The following is a 13225-nucleotide window of genomic DNA, read 5'->3' on the forward strand; positions in this document are numbered from 1 at the left end:
GGCCCAAAAATTTGATTTTTACACGTCTTCTTGACTGATACCTTCCCCCCATAAATGACTTAATTTTGTTTCGATGTTCAACGCAGTTATTATGCAGCATTGCATGTAGTAATTTTATATGAAATTTAGGTATCTTGTCCACATTTCATTCTCAACATCGTGGCAACTAAAATCGACCATACGGAAAGTATACTCTATGGAATTTAACCTCTGCAAACTCTTCAAAATTTCGTGCAATGGTTTACTATATTTGACCCCCCTAAACGTAAGCTTGCGAACTATGCTACTCTATGGCGCTGCTTCTATTGGCGCGTGCGTCGTGTGCAACTGGCAACGCAGCAATCTCCCGCGTCTGGGCGGGCATGCGCGAGCCGCCAAGATAAAAGAATTGAACTATAACAGACTCTGAACGCGGAATGGCAGTTGGAGCAAGACGCATTAGACATTTCGTTTCGGAAATCGACAGAGAATTCACTGTTCTCAGATCCACAGGGTCAAGAGTATGCCGCGAATACAGCACTTTAGGCGTCACTTCTCACCATGGACGACCGCAGAAATCAATGCGGGACGTACGACGAAAGACTATGGCAGCAGACGACCGACGCGAGTGCCTTTGTTTACTGGACGACATGGCATGTAGCGTCTCTGCTGGGCTCGTGGCCGAATCTCTCTGACCCTAGACTATCGTGGCCTGGTCAGACGTGTCCCAATTTCAGTTGGTAAGAGGTGATAGTAGGGTTCGAGGGTGGCACAGACTCCACGACGCCATAAACCCAAGTTGTCAACAAGGTAAGCACTATGCAAGCTGGTGTTGGCTGCACAATGGTGTGGGCTGTGTTTACATGGATCATTCAGTGAAAATGGCTATGTTCGGCTACTTGAAGACCAATTGCAGCCATTCATGGACATCATGTTCCAAAACAACAATGGAATTTTTATGGATATCAATATTCCCTGTCACTGGGTCACAATTCTTCGCCACTGGTTTGAAAAACATTCGCCGGCCGCTGTGGCCAATCGGTTCTAGGCGCTTCAGTCTGGAACCGCGCTGCTGCTACGGTCGCAGGTTCGAATCCTCCCTCGGGCATGGATGTGTGTGAGGTCCTTAGGTTAGTCAGGTTCAAGTAGTCCTAAGTCTAAGAGACTGATGACCTCAGATGTTAAGTCCCATAGTGCTTAGAGCCATTTTAACCATTTATGAAGAACATTCTGGACAGTTCCAGCGAATTGTTTGGCGATCTAGATCACCCGACTTGAATCCCATCGAACACTTTAGGGACACGATCAGAGTTCAGTTTGCGCCCAAAATCCTGCCACGGCAACACTTTTGCAACTATGGACGGGTATGGAGTCAACATAGCTCAATATTTCTGCAGCGCACTTCCAACGACCTATTGAATTCATGCCACCTCGGGTTGCTGCACTAAGACAGGCAAAAGGAGGTCCTAAACGATATTAGGAGGTATCCCATGACTTCTGCCGCTCCAGTGTATATTACAATAAACGCTCCAACAAAAATATAACGTGATGGTAGAATGGCTGGACGTTGGGGGCAGTTCTCTGCCGAAGATGGAGGTAAGTGCAGCAGGAGATAGTTCCTAGATTCAAGAACTCCTTTCTTACTTTTTGTTTACAGTCAATAATTGTACAAATATGAAGTACACAAGATCAAATTTTACTGAATGTAATTTACAGATTGGCAGGAAATATGTTTAACTTTCTTTAGAATGCGCCCCCTTTTATAAAATGGACAAAAAGTTGACTGCTACAGACCAGCGGTGAGAAACAGAACCCTACACCCTCACTGTCACTTTTAGGAAAAGTTCAGTTGACAAACAACACATTTACTGTGCGTGTATCCCTATCCACCAAACCGAAGTGCGCATATAACATATTGAAGTACGGACAGCAATTACGTTGCACCAGTTATCTGCTCGTTGAGGGCGTTGGCCGATGTGAAAACTCTGCCTACTCAGTGGACGAAATACTCGTATGCTGTCTCCAAACTCCTACGGCTGAAATTACCTCAGTACGAGACAGAACATGAGCCAAGTTTTCTGTTCGCTGACCAGCCAGGAACAGAAATTCGATTCGGGTGTTATTCCGTAAATAGGCACTTTAGTGTGCGTTAGACTCCACAGTGAAGTGAAGAATCGTCACTCAAGTAAACAGAACAACAACTCTATTCACAGAGAAACGGCTTCACGTGCTCCTTGTGGCGAAATCAGCACTTCTCAAAATCTGACCGCCAGTTTCTCTGCTCTGCCTCTCGCCAGCCAAGTGTCTAGTATGATCTCTAGAGGGTAGTGTCTTCGATCGATCCCTACGGGTGTCTCCACCCCGTACGCCAGCTCCCTCCTGTACTCGCAGCACGTAAGCTTACACTCAGATGACGCACCGAAGTGGCCGTAACAAGAACATTACCTCCCACTAGGAAGTCTCTAGTTACCCTCCTACGTCCTTAGCACTCCTCTAATCAAATACGTGTCTCTGCTTTTCAGAGGGAAACGTGCCCCACCGCTTTCTGTGAGAAGATTCCTTGGAAGTCAGTTTGCTGCCATCTTTTGCGAATCCGCGCATTTCTTCATACTAAAAGAGATGTCTTTTCGGCTTGTTCCGTCCCCGGCACTCTTTCATAAGATATGCTACTTCGAAATTATTTCGGCCCAACAGAATACAATCTCGTTCCCCCCTCCCCCTCCCCCCACAACCACCACCACCAGACTGTCCGAGCCACGAGGGTTCTGTGGTCGTCAACGTTGTAAGCCGCCCTTTCCTCTTTCTGCTCTCTCTCTCATTGCAGTAAATGTCCACCCTTGTGGAATACGACAACTTTCTTCCCGGCCCCTCTTCAGGCGATAGCGGCTTCTTAGGAATGTGTTGCACATGTCGCCCTTTCTGTCAAAGCACCCCTCTAATTAACAGCACAACATGTGGTGCTAGTCAGTATCAGCCAATGAAATAATTAACAATCCGATTGTGCATAACATAAACATAGACAGAAAATAATTTACAGTATATAAAGTGCATGGTGGCAAATTCTTGCTACCTTACGCCACTGATTTCAAATCAGGCAACTTTGGTGACCAAGACATTAAAGTGAGTTCACTGTTACGCTCCTCAAACCACTGTCGTTCGATTCTGGGCCTGTAACATAACAGTCAAGCTTCTGGAAGGTGCCATTACCGTAGGCGAAGACATCAAAGTTGAATAGATGCAGTTGGTCCGCAGTAACGTTTGTGTAATCCATAGCTGTGAAGGTGTCTTCGAGTACTACCACAGATATGATGGAAGCCAGGTTAATGTCCCCCATCGCATCGTACCATTCCCACCTGACTGCTTCCGGGGCGCTTTCCATGTTCAAGCGGCGGTTCGTCTGGATGTTAGAATACCCAGACTCGACCATCGACATGTAGTAACAAGAAACGTGATTCATCCGAGCCGGAAGCAAGTATCCATTGAATTTACGGTCCAGTCTGATTGATCCTTTGTCCAATGCAATCGTAATTGATGATGCCGTTGCGCCAAAGTGGGAACTAAGTGGTCATTTTCTGCGGAACCATATGTTCAACGGTGAGAGCTGATTAGTGTTTTCTGAAACGCTTGTGTCTCCACCACAACAGTACTCTATCATTACATCTGCCACAGATTGCCCACTCTGCTTTATAGCGTGGACAAGTCTCCGAACTCCACGTTCTGTAATGAGGCTGTAACATCACGTATGGCTGGCGAGAAACAGAGCACTATCTACCAGACACATGATACAAAAAATAAGCCGACTGCAGTCCACATCAATGCAACGATGCAATTTATGGCTAGGTCAGTCTGGGACGGCTCCGTGAAAAGGTGTCGTTACCGATATCCTTACTAAATATGGATATCAGGAGCTCCGTTTTGGTACTGTGATATCGCTTGTATTGTAGAAGGTTACGAGAGCAGTCGAGGAATCCCAGCTAGACTGCGCGCGCTTTCGAAATGTTGGAGTGAATCAGTCGGTGGCTAGTGGTCAAGGGTGACTGTTGGACAGAGGCCCTGAAGTGAGGACAAAAGTTTAATATGGAAGTATGGCGACTTTGAATGTGAAAACGAGAAGTATTGTGTTCGTAACTGAATATTCATGGGAAGTAATTTTATGGCACAAAAGTGTTTATAATCGTGAGTTTTGAGTAGTTTGAAGATCGCAGAGTGATATATGAATTGCAGTCATTAACAGCACGTGTCAAATTAATGTCTTAGATGACCATGCGTAAGAGCTTGTAACGCTGGAAATGCATATCCTCCTATTTCCATCTATTGTATTATAAATTTTTTCCTTATTTTGTTACCTGAAGATATGACATTTTTGTGTCTTTACATATTGTAATTGTTTTACAATTTATATATATATATATATATATATATATATATATATATATTTATGCATTTATGTCGATGTATAATTGGTTTGCTTTGCAAATATTATTTGTATTTTTACGCTGGGTCTTGCCTAGGGAAAAATATGCTATCGAACGATTACATCGATAGGTCGTGTGGAGAACCAAAGTGTTTAGGATCTTTGGTAGGGTTAACTCTGCCGCGTGGAGCGCGGGCAGAGCAGAGTCTGGCTGGAGTAGGGCGGTGGAGCAGGTGTGTTGAGTGACGCTCCCGCGAATTGCCGCGCTTTCGGGGTTTGGCAGCATGTAATTGCGCTCGACTTGCTATGATAGTTTCTGACACGGTGTCGCGGACGGAAAGCATTAGCTGGTGCACATCAAGAGCCCGTTTCGCCTGGTGACCGTGTCGAGAAGAAGGCGCGCCAACATCCAACTTCTGCAACAGCGACGGCCGACAATAAGTGATTGTCGCCACCTCCTCGATCGACGACTTCAGACCTTCAATCAACCAACAAGGAAGACTGAAAGCACGTAAAGTATTAGAACTGTATGGCAGACCTCAGCATTTCAAACTGTTACATTTGCATTACTAAAATACAGCAACTTAGCGTCAACCTTTGTTGCTCATTGTCCCAATTGCATTACCAAGCAGGGTCCAGTCCTTTTCGGAAATGAACCCATGTGTCGTTGATATTCAAACGCCAGCATTAAAGTAATATCATTCCATTTCACTGCTTTAATTTCAAAGTTCAGTTAAAGTATTCATAGCTAACTACAATATTTAGATTACACAAGCACAAATTAAGAGTGCGAGTTTTGTTACCATATTTTAGCTTACCTGTGACTGCAGCTCAGCTTGGTACGTACTAAATTTTTGTATTGTTAATTGTTCAAAATCATTTAATTCAAGCTCAAAGTTAAATCTCTTGTTTCTAAATTGCGTAGATTCACGTAGCTTTTCAGATGATTGTTGAGGTAGCCCAAGACTAACCTTATTTTATTTAATTTCGAAGTGCTTCAGAAGCAAAGTTCACTATTAATTTCGGTCACTAAATTAACTTTCAATTTTCCGGTTTCATTAATTCTTTTGTTAAATTAAGTCAGAGTGTAGAGAAATTTATTACTTCTGACAAACATTCAGTTTTCACACAACACGTGTCAACCTTCAGTTGCCACGCTTTTAGTGCTAATTATATGCACATTAACCTATCTTTTTCAGTTATTATAGTAGTTGTCCATAGGACTGGCGACCTTAAGTTTCCCCAAATCTCAAATATCTAATTAACGCCCGCTAATTGTTAACGTGACGATCGCACATTTACTTTCTTTATTAACTTTACCCTTTTTCAATATTAATTTCCACAAATTTCATTTGCAATTTTCCTTTCATTTAGATGTAACCCTTCCTCTCTCTTTACCGACAGATTAACTTCGGTGACGATTGCTTTTCCCAAATTTCCATTAGGTACACGCGGTTTAATTTATCACTGTCATTAAGGTCGATAAGTGAGGGGGGAGGTTACAAGCTGAATACTGAAAGTAGCCTTTAACAATTTTCGGTGAAATAACAAAACAACTGAAACAATCGTAACGTAAAATAGTTGAAAGAAACTGACTTGTGTGACTAAATACGATAGATGTTGTCCTGAGAGAGCCTACTGATGGAAAATAAACTTGATTCAGTGGGAAAAAAAAGAATTGTGGTTAATTTTAATGACACTTATCATTTCAGAACAGTTATCAAAAACAGCTTTCTATACATATAGGATGCATCGAACAGTTTAGCTTAGGCACATGTTCAGTTTCATAGCTTGTAAGTGTGACATAAATTAACACAAGAAGAGTGTGACCATACTGTAAATCAGCTGGAGTTCTGCAGAATTGCTGCATTGGTCACTAAATGAGAAGTCACCAGCTGATTAACCAACGACTTTATGTGACGCGTTTCGGTTAGAATCCATCATCAAATTGTCTGCAAACCAGAAATACATAACAAATAACAGAAAATGTAACTACATAAAGAATAGATAAGAGTATGAAACTACAAGTATCGTCAAAATTAAAAGGTGAAATACACAGCATGACCATCTTGCTGATTAGATGTATAAAGACATTACGTAACAAACAAAAAAACGTACTTAGGAGTCACCTGCGCTGTTTTCCAGTCGCTTGGACTTTAGGCTGGGAATAGGTTCACGATAAATGCTAAGTGAGGGGTCAGTGCTGCAGAGTATTCTTTGTAAAACCGAAATGGGTTCAGGCGACTTATTTGCTTTCAACTCTTTCAGTTGTTCTCTACATCAGGGTTACTTACTACTATGTCCATTCGAGAGTCCGTGCGGTGGTCAAACGACGGTATGTTTGTACGATTCTCCTTTAGTAACCAAAGTCGCTATGATTTCAGCAGAGTCACTGACCTCTGTCCTTATACTGACGCCGTCGATTACGTCAGGCTTATTTGCAGCTACAGGGTATCAAATATTTCCATTGTTTGTGGGCTGTCCCATGACCTGCTCAAGGCAGTTTTTGGAAAGTGTGTTGAAAAGAAGTTCTTAAAACTGTGTGCTTGTACCCCGTGCAATGAGTCCATAGAGGTCCCAGTCTATACTTCTCAAATTAAAATTGTCTCCAACTAATATTGCATGATCTGCATATTTCCGTGCTACTTATCGTATACTTTCTTTCAGTGTGTCGTGTAAGTAAGAGAAAAGGGAACTGAAGCCACGAGGGGCGCGAGAGAGACGCAGCAAGGCAGATAATCCGTGCCTGCCTGGTATCGACGAAAGCCCAATAGCTGGGCACAAGAAAGAGCTGTGATAGCCATCCTTAAAAGCCAGAGATATTGTTATCAAGGAGCTTTAGACGTGTACTTCTCTGGTCGTTTATTGTCGTTGATGTTTTTGTTTCTTACATTCTCTCTGGATTGTAGAAGTGGTAAGAGATGTGAATTATTGATATAGTTTTGGAAGTTGGAATGATCTGAAGCAAGTTTCTGGCACCTAAATGGTAAGTCACTATTTTGAGATTTATTTGACCAGGCAGTAACGGTGATAACTTTGAAAACAGATAACCTACTGAAAATACGTAACCATTGAACAATTAGAACTATCAATTATAGTCCATTGGTGTCTAAACTGAAATCGATTTCCTACAGTATTTGTACTGAGAAGCTCGTGGGAGATGTTAGTTTGACAGTAGCCAACGTCTGAAGAGAAAAAGTTTTGACAACATAAATTTAACGGACAAGGGCAGAGCGGCGGTGGCGAATAGAGATAAACGTAAATTTCTCTTTTTTTTCTATAAAGAGTCTAGTTTGCGTGGTAGGTTCAAAGGGGATATTGCGAAAATCGGTTTCATCCAAGCACAACCAGCAATATTATAAACGTCTACAATTAGCTGTTATGAAACAAAACTCCTGTCTGTAAGGTCTTTTCAATTTTCACAGCATGAGGTTGAAATAAAAGTAATTATTCTGCTGGTACTCTCTGTTATATGTGCATGCCGAAAATATTTGACTAGGTACAGAATATAAAAATGTATTTACATACAAAGGAATGCATCTTATAACTAAAATCTATTGGATATAAACTTGTTTCACGGAAAGTGTGGGCGGAAGAAGTTATATTGCTGATTATTGAGCGGTGAACATCTTTGCATTTCAACTGTCAGTAGGTAACAAACGAACGAACTTGTCAAAATTTTGCCAACGTCTTCTATGTAAATAGGGCTGTCTTTAAACACGATTCGAACTGTTCGAGTAGTTTACATCACAATTCGGGAAATTTCGGATTCTGTCCAAGTTTTCGATCGGCCCGCGATCTAGCGACTTTTTTTGATTCTATCGTAACGACCTGTCTTAGCGTTTTTATGCACCATGGATTTTAATAACAAAATAACTGTGAAACACAGATTGAAATATCTTCGTGGTCCATGACATATGTAACGTCGGCACCTAATAAATAAATAAAAGATTACATCCATGATTATATCCAATTCGCGAGCTTTCGCTCGTACCACGATCTAGTGGCGTTCGATGGTACTATCTTCATGACGTGTTTCGCCGCTGTATTTATTCTTGTATGGAAACCGTTCTTCGCTGTCGTGTTCACATGTTAAGGTCTGACACGGACTTGCTACTCCAGTTAAATGTGGCGTCTGGAAAACAGCTGTTCCAGTTTCTGATCTAGTCAGCACAATCGATATGTCTCTTCGTTTAAATATTAGAGGTAGAAAGCTTCATGCTCAGTCTAAAATTTATGCTTCTTCATTGCGTAATAAGTAACTTCTTCCATATTAGCCGAATATTTTGAAAATAGAACGTAAACTGACAAGCGAAGCAAGTTCCAAAAAATTTTGTGAAAGTGGAAGAGTAGCAGCTAGAAACGTATTTTTAAAATAGATTTAAAAGTATTTACTTGATCAACCAGAAACTGTATTACGGAATCGGTTAACGAAATCCGGCTTTGGGAACGCCTTTTAAAGGTAGTCAGTTACAGTTACTTTATCACGGTATATTTCATTTGTTAGGCATTTAATGTTGTCTTTTTGGTTTCAAACTGGCTAAAATCTGGTAACGGCTTTACCTATTATTCTAATTTGTGAGCAGGGATTGAACCGCTCATTTGCAACCCACCTGGTAGATCATTGCAGTCTGTCAAAAATATATAAATTAATTTACTGGTTTCAGTCAAGTAATATTTTTTGCCAGACAACATTTTCGCCTTTGCCTGTCGCCGTTCGAAGGCGAGTAGCACTCGCCAAACCTTATACGTAAAACAAAAAACTGAATGAAATAGCAAGAACGAAGCCTGACAGACACTGTTGGGAGGTAAACGGTTAAAAAAAATTCGTCACAGTGGATAACACTGGAGAATTAAGAGAATTCACGTGCTTGTACAGATAATTGTTCCGAAATAAGATATATATGAAATTACGATCACGCAGTGTGTATTACGTCACTGGAAATTTTCTTGATATTAAAACACACAGGTAAACTAAAGATCACTGAGCGCTAGTCAGACTAAAATCTTTCAAGCAAATAAGATACTTGTAGTCCAGCGAGACACTACCTGTAATAGATTACATGGCAAGGGGAATTTTGTAACTGAGCTCTGTAACACAAGAACTGAGCGCACAGTGATAAGAGGGACGTTACGTCTTACATAAGTGGTATTCGCAACTGTAATTTCGTTGTGGCTGGATGAGACTGGAAAGCCGACTACGTGTAGAAGGGTGCCCCATCGTCCGGCTGCAGCAGATTCCTTCGACGGAAAATCCCCTTTGCATCCCTCTCATATTTAGTGGTAAGTGGACGCACTGGACAGTCCATCAAAAACTGACCACAGGTCAAGCACAAAAACAGGAAGAAGGTGTACTAAACTGTGTAAAAAAAAAGCAAAATAATAACAGTGAACTATCCGAGAACAGGAACTGCAATACAGAGCAACCTCAAAAAACAAAGGCGTCGTGGTTATGTGGCCAAGGGGCTTCGCCAAGCGGGCGAGCCGTGCCCAACTTTTTTTTTTCACTGCTCGCTGTATTCAAGTTTGTGTCTGTGACGTGGTGTAACGTCCGTTGTGCAACAGCGAGATGTAAGGGGCATATAATAGCAGTTGATTCTGCACAACTGATCTTTTAGCAGCCGAAAGGAAGTGGCTTTCGAATGGGGAAATGTGAACCGAATCCTCCACCGGAAAACACGTCTGGTGTCATACACGACATTATTGACAGTACGTGTGAGCAACTGGCTCATCACAATACGCCACTCACTACTCTTGATGAAGTGTGGTATCGTGTTGAAGCTGCATGGGCAGCTGTACCTGTACACGCCATCCAAGCTCTGTTTGACTCAATGCCCAGGCGTATCAAGGCCGTTATTACGGTCAGAGGTGGTTGTTCTGGGTACTGATTTATCGGGATCTACGCACCCAAATTGCTTGAAAATGTAATCACACGTCAGTTCTATTATAATATATTTGTCCAATGAATACCCGTTTATCATCTGCATTTCTTCTTGGTGTAGCAATTTTAATGGCCAGTACTGTATCAATTTAAGATAAGAGTTCCTGATTCGCAAACGACCGAGTCGAAAGTTATAAGCAAAAATCTTTCTGATACCTGTGTCAGAGGAATACATGTACCGATATTGTTAGTGCTAAGACTGCAGATAGGCAGCTTTGACGTGTGGTAGCATGGACCAAAACAAGAAAAGAAATGTCTAGTAAACGTGGTCGCTAAAATGCATGCCTTAACAACTTTTTTTCATCTTCAATACTGCTGTAGGCTCTTTGGTTTTCATATTTTTGGAGAAAGTAGTGTGAACCAAAACAAGAGAAAAGTATCCAGTTAATATGGGCTCTAAGCAGGCCTGTTAGCACTTGTTCATCATCACTACTGTGAAACATCTCGTCCACTGAATAAGTGTCCATAGCTCCTTAAGGTGTACATTTCAGGGTCCATATTTACTGACTTTTTTATTTTGCTACTACCACTTACCCGTATTACACTATCAGCGGTATCAGAATGAAGTTCGCTTACAATTTTTGACTCGGTCGTTCCCGGACCAGGGCCCCTAATCTTAAATTGATACGTTTATCCTCCTCCATCATCCCTGAAAGTTAGAAAATTGACCAGATGTTTTCAATTGGTGAGAGATCTGGAGAATGTGCTGGCCAGGGCAGCAGTCGAACATTTTCTGGATCCAGAAAGGCCCGTACTGGACCTGCAACATGCGGTCGTGCATTATCCTGCTGAAATGTAGGGTTTCTCAGGGATCGAATGAAGGGTAGAGCCACGGGTCGTAACACATCTGAAATGTAATTTCCACTGTTCAAAGTGCCGTCAATGCGAACAAGAGGTGACCGAGACGTATAACCAATGGCACCCCTCACCATCACGCCAGATGATACGTCAGTATGGCGATGACGAATACACGATTCCAATGTGCGTTCAACGCGATGTCGCCAGACACGTATGCAACCATCATGATGCTGTAAACAGAAACTGGATTCACCCGAAAAAATGACTTTTTACCATTCGTGCACCCAGGTTCGTCGTTGAGTACACCATCGCAGGCGCTCCTGTCTGTGATGCAGCGTCAAGGGTAACCGCAGCCATGGTCTCCGCGCTGATAGTCCATGCTGCTGCAAACGTCGTCGAACTGTTCGTGCAGATGGTTGTTATCTTGCAAACGTCTCCATCTGTTGATGCAGGGATCGAGACGTGGCTGCACGATCCGTTACAGCAATGAGGATAAGATGCCTGTCATTTCGACTGCTAGTGGTACGAGGCCGTTGGGATCCAGCACGGCGTTCCATATTACCCTCCTGAACCCACCGATTCCATATTCTGCTAACAGTCATTGGATCTCGACCAACGCGAGCAGCTATGTCTCGATACGATAAACCGCAATCGCGATAGTCTACAATCCGACCTTTATCAAAATCGGAAACGTGATGGTTCGTATTACTCCTCCTTACACGAGGTATCACAACAACGTTTCACCAGGCAACGCCGGTCATATGCTGTTTGTGTATGAGAAATCGTTTGGAAACTTTCCTCATGGTAGCAGGTTGTAGGTGTCACCACCGGCGCCAACCTTGTGTGAATGCTCTGAAAAGCTAATCATTTGCATGATCACAGCATCTTCTTCCTGTCGGTTAAATTTCGCGTCTGTAGCACGTCATCTTCGTGGCATAGCAATTTTAATAGCCAGTAGTGTACATCTACCCTTCTCCATTAGCCCTGAAAGCTTGCGACATCATTACGGAATCACCCTGCTTTAGCTTGTCCAAGTATTGGATATCTGTAGTAAATATCCCTAGATCATCTGTTTAAGCTTCACAAAGTATGTGTGGCTGGCTTTTCCCGAGCCAGGCGCGTGTAGATGTGATTTTGCGCAGTTATGAGTGAAACGATATCACGTGTAGTGGCATAGATAATGGGCATCCTTTTGTTACTGAGCACTTGATTGGAAATGTATCTGTTGCTTTCCGTTGGCGATCACTCAAGAATTGGGATTTGTCACTAGATAAAGATTGCAGCCCTAAATTTATTCTCAAATCCAAAGGCGGTGATGACTTCCTTGAGGCACTCGTGGCTGACTCTACAGAATACCTTTTTGATGTTGATTGGTGTTATTGCTGTGAGACTGTGGGTGGCTGTTGCATATCCAGTGCAGTCACGATACGTCAGAACTGCGCATTTTCGGCTAACACTGATAGTTTTGTTCATTATTGTCTTGAGACTGTAACGCCGGAAATGCATATACTCCTATTTCCATCTATTGTACTATTATTTCTTTTCCTTGTTTTGTTACCTCAAGATATGACATTTCTGCCTCTTTATATATTGTAATTGTTTTACTGTTTGTATATATATATTTATGCACTCATGTCGATGTATAATTGGTTTGTTTCGTAAATATTATTTGTATTTTTACGCTGGGTCTTGCCTAGGGAAAACTGCTATCGAACGATTACGTCGATAGGTCGTGTGACGAATCAAAGTGTGTAGGATCTTTGGTAGTGTTAACTCTGCCGCGTGGAGCGCGGGCAGAACAGTGAGAGTCTGGCGGGAGTAGCGAGTGGGGCAGGTGTTGTGTGACGCTCCCGCGAGTTGCCGCGCTTTCGGGGTTTGGCAGCATGTAATTGCGCTCGACTCGCGATGATAGTTTCTGACATGGTGTCGCGGACGGGAAGCATTAGCTGGCGCACATCAAGAGCCCGTTTCGCCTGGTGACCGTGTCGAGAAGAAGGCGCGCCAACATCCAGCTTCTGCAACAGCGACGGCCGACAATGAGTGACTGTCGCCACCTCCTCGATCGACGGCTTCAAACCTTCAATCAACCAACA

This window comes from Schistocerca piceifrons, chromosome 1 (assembly GCF_021461385.2).
Source record: "Schistocerca piceifrons isolate TAMUIC-IGC-003096 chromosome 1, iqSchPice1.1, whole genome shotgun sequence".
Taxonomy (NCBI): Eukaryota; Metazoa; Arthropoda; class Insecta; order Orthoptera; family Acrididae; genus Schistocerca; species Schistocerca piceifrons.